This window comes from Mus musculus, chromosome 1 (assembly GCF_000001635.26).
Source record: "Mus musculus strain C57BL/6J chromosome 1, GRCm38.p6 C57BL/6J".
Lineage (NCBI taxonomy): Eukaryota > Metazoa > Chordata > Mammalia > Rodentia > Muridae > Mus > Mus musculus.
In genome coordinates, this window is record NC_000067.6 from 130,476,434 (window position 1) to 130,487,554 (window position 11,121).

Sequence of the window (11,121 nt, forward strand, 5' to 3'; positions counted from 1 at the left end):
CCTGTTTCCCCAACCTCTCTAAAATGTCTGACCCCTTTTTCCTTCATTATTATTGTTACACACATGTACTCGTGCAAATTAATACCGAGTCAGATTGGTACTGCTTATATGTGCATGTGCTTAGAGCTGACCACTTGGGACTGGATAACCTATCATGGAGCTTGTCCCTGAAGGAAACTGATTCTCCTTCTCTGTAGCAATTAATTCCTTAGAACTCTTCATCTAGGGTATGACCTTTTGAAAACTTTCCCATCCACGTTGGTATGTCAACTGGTGTTGTCCTTATGCAAGTCTTCTTTAGCTAAAGATACTGTTGAGGTTTCATGACCAGAGAAATTATTGAGTCTAATAGAAAGCCTATAACTGTATTCTCCTAAACCATTCTAATTTCTAGCTATATTCTACTTTTCCTTAGAACCACAGATGGATGCAGCATGCCTGCCATGTCTGGAAGACACTATTTAGCATCAGGAGTCCCAGTGTGCTGACTCTAACAGTCTTCCATAATGTTTCCTGAGCATTAAGTGTAAGAGTGAATTACATATGTATCAACTGGAGCCAGGCACCCCCTCTTCTCTATATTTTGACCAGGATGGATTTCTATAATAGCTCCTGTCTACTGTAAAGAGAAGCATTTTTAATGTAAGGGGTGAGAGCTAAATTTATCTGTGTGTATAAGAATATGTAGAAAACAGTTAGAAATTATGTTGCTCTAGAAAAACACCAACACTTGGCTTTCTTCTAGAGTCTATGACTGCTTCAGCCACGGATAGTTAGTTGATCAGATTTACAGTAGCAAGCATTGAATTCTCTCCTATTGAATAAACCTTAAGTTCAATAATGTTAGTTAACCCCAAGATAAAATTGTTCCACTGGAGACCATGCTGCTCACTGCTGTGGTTCTTAGCCCTATAAGATGTGACTACTGATTGTTGTTCTCCTTTGGTAACTTGAATAGCACCTACTGAAAATAAGAGAGCTAGTATCAGGGAGGAGGCTTCAGGTCAGTTCCAGCTCAATTCTTTCAAGCCCTGGATCCAAACTATGTGGTGTCTTCAGCAATAGAATCTTACCTTTATGTTTTGGGAGGCAACCGAACACTATGACAATAGCCTATATTGTTTTGGGAGTCTCATGGACCCCCTTAACCAACTCAGAGGAAGATTTCCCAGGCTTGGCACTGGAGCTCTTGATAGATTGTCTATGGCTCATGGAGAGAGGAGTGTTATCACCCCATGTATGTAACTCTGTGTGTGTGTGTGTGTGTGTGTGTGTGTGTGTGTGTGTGAGAGAGAGAGAGAGAGAGAGAGAGAGAGAGAGAGAGAGAGGAAGAGAGAGAGATTATGAAATAATGTGTTTCATAGAGGCATTTTCAAATATCCTTTGTGTTATCTCTCTTTTCTCTCCCTGCCCCTTCTCTCCCCAATTAAAGCTTCTATTTTTCTCTTTCTCACCTTTAAACCACCCATGTTCTACAACCATCCTCTCTAGAGCTCCTTACCACCCTCTTCTTTTGACTTGCCTGGCTTCTGTGTTTACTTCCAATTATATCCTCAAATCTGAAAGTTCAGACTTGGATCTACAAATAGGACAAAACACAGAAGCATTTAACTTTCTGAATATGGGTGGGTTACTTCACACCTTATAACGTTTTCCAATTCCAACCGTCTACCTGCAGATTTCACTTTTCTTTGCAACTGAGTCCAATTCTACTGTGTATATGTTTGATTGTCCATTCATCCGTTGAAGGACCTCTGAGTTTCTGTTTCCTAGTTACTATGAATAGAACTGCAACAAGCATGGTTAAGCAAATGTCTCTATAGTAGGATATTGAGTCCTTTGGGTACACACTCGGGAGGCATACGGCTGAATCATAGGATAGATCTATTTGTAACATTTTTGAGATACCCCACACTGGTTTCCAGAGTGGCTTCACCAGTTTGCAGTCCCACCAGCAGTGAATGAGGGATTCACTTTCCACATGCTCATCACACATGCTCATCAGCATTTTTCTTTTCTTTTCTTTTCTTTCTTTTTTTTTTTTTTTTTTTTTTTTTTTTTACCAGTTTCTTTCTTGATCCCAGTCGTTCTGCCTGGGATAAGATGAAATGTTGAGGTCATTTTAATTGGCATGTCCCTGATGGCTAAGGATACCGAACCCTTTTAAAGCTGTTTCTTAGCCATTTTTATTTCTTCTTTTGAGAACCCTCTGTTCAAATCCATGGCCCATTTTTAAGCGGAGCCATTTGTTTTCCTAACTCTTAGCTTTTTGAGTTATTTCTATGGATAAGTAGCTAGCAAAGATTCTCTCCCATGCTGTGGCTTCCTTTCCTTTGCTGCATAGAAATTTTAAGTTTTATGAAGTCCCTGTTTGTCAGTTGCTGGCCTTGATCCCTGAGCAAATGGGATCCCATTCAGAAAGTCCTCCACTGTGCCTACACGCTGTAGGGTGGCCTTACACTCCCATCTAGCAGTTTCAGACTCACAGGCTACACACTGACCTCAGGGATCCAACTGCAGTCGGGTTCTGTGCAGGGTGGTAGACATGCCTCTAATTTCGTTTTTCCATATATGGATATCCTGCTTTCCTAGTACTGTTTGTAAAGGATGCTCTCTTTCTGAAAGTGTGTGATTTGGGCATCTTTGTCAAATGATGGCTGTGATGTGTACACTAATATTTGAGTCTTCCATTTTGTTGCATTTTGTGCCAGCTCTATGCTGTTTTTATTGCTACAGTACTGTAACAGAGCTTTAAGTCTTTCATGATACTCTGCTCAGCATCACTTTGACTATCTGGGGTCCTTGGTGCTTCACTGTAGATTTTCAGATTTTTTAAAAATTATTATTTCTGAGAAGAATGCCGTATTTTTATTGGAATTACATTGAATTTTAAAATTGCTTTTAGTAGGATGGTCATTTTGAAAATATTAATTTTATCAGCTTGAAAGCTCTTTCTGTCTTTTGGGGGTCTTCATTTTCTCTCTTCAGAGATTTGAAGTCTTCAGTGTAGAAGTCTTTCACCTCCTTGGTTAGGTTTGTTCCTAAATAGATTACCTTTTTTGAGGCAATATTTGCAAGGAGAAGGGGGTTAACTCCTTCATCTCTTTCTCAACCTGTTTATCATTGTTTTATAGAAAAAAAATTGTAAGTTAATTTCTACCCTGCCACTTTGCTCAAAGTGTTGATCATTTCTAGAAGACAGTTGGGGGGCCTTTTAAATAAGGTACCATATCATTAAGTATGGATAATTTGACTTTTTTTTCATACATGCATTTCTCTTGCCCTGTTGCTCTATCTAGGGCATCAAGCACTACATTGAAAAGGTATAGGGATACTGAAAAGCCCTGTGTAGGTCTTGATTGCAATAGGTTGCTTTGAGGTTTCTCTCCACTTAGGATGATGTTGGCTGTGGCTTTGTCATACATATGCTTAATTATGCTGAGTCATTTTCCCTAGTCCTACTCTCTCTAGGACTTTTATGATGAAGGCATGTTGGATTTTGTCAAAAAACCTTCTCCAGATCTATTGAAATGACCATGGGATTTTTGCCTTTAAGTACACATACATATTATATTTATTGACTAGCTTTGATGGACTATCTCTACATCTATGTCTAAAACCAAGTTGATCAAGGTAGGTGATTCCTTGATATGTGTCTATACGTGACTAGTCTCTTTGTTATGATTTTTATTGCTGTGAAGAGATGCCATGATGGTGGCAACCCTTTAAAAGGAAAACATGTAATTGGAGATGGCTTACAGTTCAGAGGTTTAGTCCAGTATCATCATGGCAGAAAGCATGGTGGAATGCAGGCAGACATGGTGCTGGAGAGATAGCCGAGAGTTCTACATCTGGATCCATTGGCAACAGGGAGAGACACATTAGGCATGGCTTGATCGTCTCACATCTCAAAGCCTGCCCACAGTGAGACACTTCCTCCATCAAAGCCATACCAACTCCAATTAGAGCACACTTCCTAATAGTGCCAGTCCCGATGAGCCTATAGGGCCACTTTCATTCAAACTACCACAGTTACCAAATATGTTATTGAGAATTTTGGCATCTCCGTGCATCAAGAGTGTTGGCCTATAGTTTTCTTTTTGTGCTATTTTACCTACTTTTTGTATTAGAGTAGTGGTGGTTTTTACAGAATGACATTGAAAATGCTCCTTCTGTTTGTTTTCTTTGTTTTTGAAGTATTGGTCGTAGTTCTTCTTTGAAAGTGTAATAGAATTCATACAAGCCTAGACTTTTTAATCAGAAGGTTTGTTATTGCTGTTTTAATCTTTGGTGGTGGTAGTGGTGGTGGTGATGGTGGTGGTAGTGGTGGTGATGATGTGTTTAGGTGTCTGATCTCTCTTGGTTGAACTTTGGTAACTTGATGAATCTGGAAATTCATCTATTTGTTTTAAGTTTTCTAACTTAATGGAGTAGAATTTTTGTTGTTGTTGTTGTTGTTTAAAATGTTCCATTAAAACATTCAGAATTGTTTGGTGTGTATTTGCAATGTTTCCTCATTCCTGATGTTACTTATTTGGGTTTCCTTCCCATACTCAGCTAAGGGTCTGCTGTCTATCCTTCCAAAGGACTAGCTCTCAGACTGGCTGATTCTCTATACTGTTTGTTTGTTTCTATTTCATTAATTTCTACCCTGGCTTTAATGATTTCTTCCCATCTCCTAGACTTTGGTTTAATTTGTTGATGTTGTTCTAAGTGCTTTGTCAAGTCCTATTTCTAAGCTGCATCTTCAAGTCCTTACTTGTGCTCTTCCTAATGTTTTAATGCATGCACTTACAGCGATAAATGTCTGCCTTATGACCGCTACTAATGTTTCCCAGAAGCTTGGGTATCTTGTGTTTTCTTTCTTTTTTTTTTTCTAATATTCTTTCTTTTTTTCTCTCTCTCTCTCTTTTTTATTAGGTATTTTCCTCGTTTACATTTCCAATGCTATCCCAAAAGTCCCCCATACCAACCCCCCCCAATCCCCTACCCACCCATTCCCCCTTTTTGGCCCTGGCGTTCCCCTGTACTGGGGCATATAAAGTTTGCAAGTCCAACTAATGTTTCCCAGAAGCTTGGGTATCTTGTGTTTTCATCTTCCTTTATTTTTATATCCATCTTGACTTTGTCTTGGACAATCCACCATTCGTTCAGTGGTCTGGTGTTTATTCTCCATATGTACATATAATTTCTAGAGATTCTTTTCTGTTGATTTCAGGCTTTATTGTACTGTCAGATAGGTGACATAGTTATTTCAATTATTATTTATTTTTTGAGAGTTGCTTTGTGTCCAAGAACATGCCCTGTTTTACAAAAACTTACATGGGCTTCTCTTTTTCATTATTTTAGTTTTGAAGGCATATTTTATTTAACTTTACTATCTCAGATTGTAAAGGTAAAATGAAGGTAACCAATGCTCCTAGGAAGAATTAACTGATTTAACTCAAAAGAAAAAAGTAACCCAAGAAGCAGCCATTCCATTCATCTTCTGCTAGCTAAATAAAAAGTGAGTAACCTAATTCACTACATGGTAACCACAGCTTGTGTGGCTTTGGTGAAATAGTATGAAAAACACTCAAATATATTTTTTGATTTATTTTCCTTGTTGACTAAACATTATTTTTTCCCTTTTATTAAAAATGGAGTATTTTATCAGGCAATATATCCTGATTACAGTTTCCCCTCCCTCTTTTCCTCCCAGTCCCTTCTCCTCCTCTTCTCCCATCCAGATCCACTCCCTTTCTGTGTCTCATTAGAAAAGAACAGATAACAACGAAACATAATAAAATAAAATAAAATAAAATAAAATAAAATAAAATAAAATAAAACAAAACATCACATCAAAGTTGGAGAAGGCAAACTAAGAGAAGGAAAAGAGCCCCAAGGGAAGTCACAAGAATCAGAGATCCATTTGTTCACACACTTAGGAGTCCTATAAAAATACTAAGCTGAAAGCTGTAATAGAGAGAGAGGACCATGTGCAAACCAGTGCCGGCCCTGTGCTTACTGCTTCAGCCTCTGTGAGTTCACATGAGCTTAGCCTAGTTGATTTAGAGGGCCTTGTTCTCTTGGTGTCTTCCGTCCCCGCTGGTTCTTACACCTTCTGACTCCTCTTCTGTGAAGTTCCCTAAACTCTGGAGGGGAAGGGTTTAATGGAGAGATCCCATGTGTGTTCCAAGGTCTCACTCTCTGTATAATGTCTGGTTGTGGGTTTCTGTAGGTGCTCCCATCTGCTGCAGGAGGAAGCTTCTCTGATGCTGGCTAAGCAAGGCACTAATCTATGTGTATAGCAGACTATAAAATTAGGAGTCATTTTATTGTTATTCTTTTTTGTTTGTTTGTTTTTTTAAAACCAGTAGTATTTTATTGTACCCTATGTCTCTGGGCTCTCTAGTCTCTGGTTCTTGGCCACTGTTATGGTTTATATATGTTCGGCCCAGGAAGTTGCACTATTAGAAGGTGTGGTCCTATTCCAGTAGGTGTGGCCTTTTTGGAGTAGGCGTGGCACTATGGGTATAGTCTTTAAACCCTCACCCTGGCTGTCTGGAATGGAGTATTCTCCTAGCAGCCTTCAGATGAAGATGTAGAACTCTTAGCTCCTCCTACACCATGCCTGCCTGGATGCTGCCATGATGATAATGGTCTGAACCTCTGAACCTGTAAGCATCCCCAATAAAATGTTGTCCTTTGTAACACTTGCCTTGGTCATGGTGTTCTGATCACAACAGTAAAACCCTAAGACAATCACCCAGGCACTGTCAGATATGGGTTCCATCAAGTCAGACGTTGGTCAATCCCACAAGTTTTTCACCGCCATTGCTCTAGCACATTTTCCATGCAGAGCAGATTGTAGGTCAAAGGTTTCATGTCTGGGTTGGTGTTTGCATTTTTTTTTTGGTAGCTTGCAGAGTATCCAGCCATAGCAAAGACACTAAACATAGGAATGAAGGCTCTATGTAGGCAGCGGCTTTCCCTCTCCACGCTCAGTGAGTTGGATGGGTGTTGTCTTCAGCAGTGGGAGTCCTGCTGTCAGTTTGTGAGGAACACTCTATTCTCTTGACAAAAGCCTGGGATTGCATTTATTCTACATACACACATTTATATTCACATTCTAGGAATGTAGGTTTTCTTGATGTTTGGGTGGAATATTATATAGTTGAGATCATTTGATGTGTGATATCATTTAACTATGATGTTTCTCTGTTTATTACTTTTTTTTCCCTAGATGACCTGCCTATTAGAGAAAGTTGGGTATTGAAATCACTTACTATTACTGAGTTATAGTTAATACACGTCTTGAAATCCAATAGCATGAATTTTATGAAATTGGATGTTCAAGAGTTTGGTGCTTATATGTCAGGATTATAATGTATTCTTAATTAACTATTCCTTTTATTGAGAAGAAGTGTCCTTCTTTATCTTTGCCAATTAATTTCAACTTGAAGTCCATTTTGTTAGAGATTAGGAAAGTAACACCTGCTTGTCTTCTGTCCCATTTGCTCCTAATCTTTTTCCATCCTTTTACTTCAAAGAAGTAGTACCTATTTTTGAAGGCAAGATGATTTTCTTGCAAATAACAACAACAACAAAAATAGATTTTGTTTCTTTACCCATTCAGCTAACCTGTGTCATTTAATTGGGGAATTAAGGTCATTAATATTTAAAGTTGCTATTGAAAGATGTGTTTAAACTGCTGTTGTTGTGTTTTTTTTTTTCTTTTCTGCTCGTGTTCTTGGTTCTATTTTGTGTCTTAGTAAGTATAACTTCATCTGTCTTCTTGCTATAGTCTCTTGGCAACCCTCATGCCTCTCTTCAGTTTGAAGTATTGCTGCCAGTATTCTCAGTAGAGATGGTCTGATAGCCATGAACTTGTTTAGCCTGTTTACATCATGAAAAGTTTTCCTTTTTCCTTCAACTGTTGCATAGAGTTTTGTTTGGAGTTGTCTGGACTGGCATCTGTGTTCTTTTAGAACATAGAGAACATTTTTTGGTTCTCTACATATGGGCCAAGAGCCCTTTGAAATTGAATGACCCTTTCACAGGGGTCACCTAAGATATTTACATTATAGATTCATAACAGTAGCAAAATTACAGTTATAAAGTAGCAATGAAAATAATTTTATGGTTGGGGTCACTGCAACATGGGCTTTCGTGCCCACAGACCAATCTTATGGAGACCCTTCCTAAATTTAAATTCTTTCTTCCCAAATATGTCTAGGTTTGTGCCAAGTTGACTAAAACTAACGATGACAACTTCTATGCCTTCTCTACAAGGCCAAGTGTTCTATTACAGCATCCAACAATGGTATGCATTTGATTTTGCCATCATAGCATAGCCTTTCAAGAACAAAGACTAAGGAAGGATTCATTGTTTTTAAATCTCTACAGCTAATGTAATGTATGTCATATAAGATATACCCAATAAACACAAGAATGGACAGATTAAAAACTGCCATAGACAGAGATTTAGCTTAATGATGCTCTTTCATTACCAGCCTGGATCTTAGTGATGTGTACTCATGGCTCTATAATAATAAAGTCACAAAACAAGAAAGCACGAGGCCTTAATTTTTTAAAAATATTTCATACTTGTTTTATCATATTCTTTCTCCTCCCCTAACTCCTCCCAGATCCTCCCTCGTGCACCCAACTTCATGTTTCTTCTTTGTCTTAAAAACAAAGCAAGCACATATAAGCAAAACCATGGAATCCTTTGTCAGGGTTGACCACTGTTGCTGGGCATGGGATCTGCCTTGTAGTGTGGTTGACATACTCAGTGTCACTCCATTGAAGAAAACTGATCCTCCCTCTCTCACTGTCTATCCATTACAAAGAGTTTACTTCCCAGTTAAGGTAGGACTTTGCTCATTTCATCTTCTCACTGCTGGGATTTGTCTGGTTTAAACCCATGTAGGTTGTGCAAGCTGTCACAGTTTCTGTGAGCTCAGATGAGCATCAGTCCTTTGGTATCTAGAAGACATCATTTCCTTGGAGTCATCCCGAATTTTATAATCTCCCTGCTTCCTCTTCTGCTTAGATCCCTGAGCCTAAGAAGACTGTAATAAAGACAGGGCATTTAGGGCTGGGTACTCCACTAAAAGAGGTCTCTCGCTCTTTGCACTCTGTCCAGTTGTGGCTCCCTGTGTTAACTACCATCAATCATAGCTTTAAATCAATGATTAAATGGCTCTCAACTTTCCTAGGAACCATGAGTCACAAGGTCTGAGTGTTATATAAGAGGCATTATAAGAGTAAATATATTATATCCCTATACAGACACACAGCAGAACAATTGAAAGCCTACAATTAATATAAGTTCAAGGGCAGAAAGGATGTCTTAAAGAAAATATGCAAAACAAGAGAAAACTCTACCTACCATTTTATACAATGCAAACTCAGTTTCCACTTAAAATTTTTATTTAAAAAATTAAGAATAACAACCCAGCTTCACTAATTCTGTGGTCTACTAATATATAAAAACTTAATGTTTGTTCCATATAGATATTAAACCACTCCTCCTCCACCCTCTCATAAAACATTTCTCGCTCGCCTAGAGCAGCGTTAAGCAATAACTAACATTCTACGACCTTTGTCAACGCCTGATCTCTACACCACTGCTAGTCACTGAAGAATGTGAAATTCCCTCAGCAATCATTTTTATCTACTGTCCACTCGTGTTTTCAGGATGGCTCATATCCATGTTTGACGTTTTAGACAATATTTCCCCTTGTCTGAGTCACTACCAGTGACGACGTTTCTTGTCTCAGTCCCTCCATTCATTCCTTTGGCACACCCTGGAACTGGTCATCATCTAAAGTGGTGTCAGATCTGATAAGAGTTGTTTTAGACTTCAGACTCTGGGATAGCCTTTAACCAATTACTCTAGTTTGTTATTGGTTGCCTTGCTAAGACCTGCAATTAATTCAAGGTTGCCTACTTCAGATCTGCCTCTCTTCCTGACTGCCTTCATTCCTTCCTCTCTTGATTAACATCAAGCCTTGCTTCTCCTTCCTCATTCCTGTAACTGCCCTGCCTTGTTCTTCCACTATACCTTCCAGACAGCACACAGCCCTGGATGAGCCTTGTGGTTCCTATTTTAAAATCTTCAGATATTTGGAGGAGAAAAGAAGGAGATCAAATAGATGCCCCACAATTCACCCAAATATCCCTTCCCTGACCTCGCAGTAGGGGACTTGTAGTTCTAATAATCAGGTGTAAGGCAAGTATCAGCCCCTCCAATGCACACACACAGAGATTGTACTGACGGGTCAGTTCTATGCTATTTTAAGAGGAGGAATTTTTCCCCCAGCATCCAAAAGCTGCTTCTCTATATCCTTCCCCCGTCCCCCACCTCCCACCCCTGGTTTCTCATCACCTTCCTTAGCTCTTGCTCCAAGGAGGCCAGGCTTCTACTGGCCCCTCCTCCTCATAAAGATATTTCCTTTGAGGAGCTTGTAGCAGATGAGTAAGGTATAGGGCACATGGAGCTTTTGATGGGGAGTGCTATCATGTAAATCCATCCTGATATATCTGAGCCCCTGCTTTTGCAAACCTGTGCAGTGTGAAGATTCACGTCGGTTTAAGAGAGCCCCACCATGCTTTTGTGGGGTGCTCTGGCCATGTGGTGCAGGAGATAGTTCACAGGTAGTACGTCCATGAAAATGGCAAGGAGGAATGATGGCCAATGTGAGAGACCAAGGCCAGGAAAGGGAAGAGAGGGAACATGGGGTGAGGTTCAGTAGGGAAGAGAGCCTGTTTATCTTGCAGTTTTCTACCTCAAGATCTAGTGCAAAGTTTGAGAAATCATAAAATGTCAGTTCCTTGAGACAATAGAGGAAAGTGAAATGCAGACAGCCTCAAAGTGAATTTCACATCGTGCGTCAAATGCGTTTATCTTTCCATGTCGTGTGTCAAATGTGTTTATCTTTCCTGACGAAAGCAGACAGTTCTTGACTCCACCTCCTTTAGCTTCCTTATTCTTTATGGAGTTCAAGGAAGGCTTCTTCTGCGATGTCCATTTGTTCTGGTCCTAAGGTTCTTGGACCACTGATTTGCAGAATAAATAGGACTTGTCGTTTGTATCTATCATTCCCATAGAGGGCTATGTTCTTTGATGTTTAT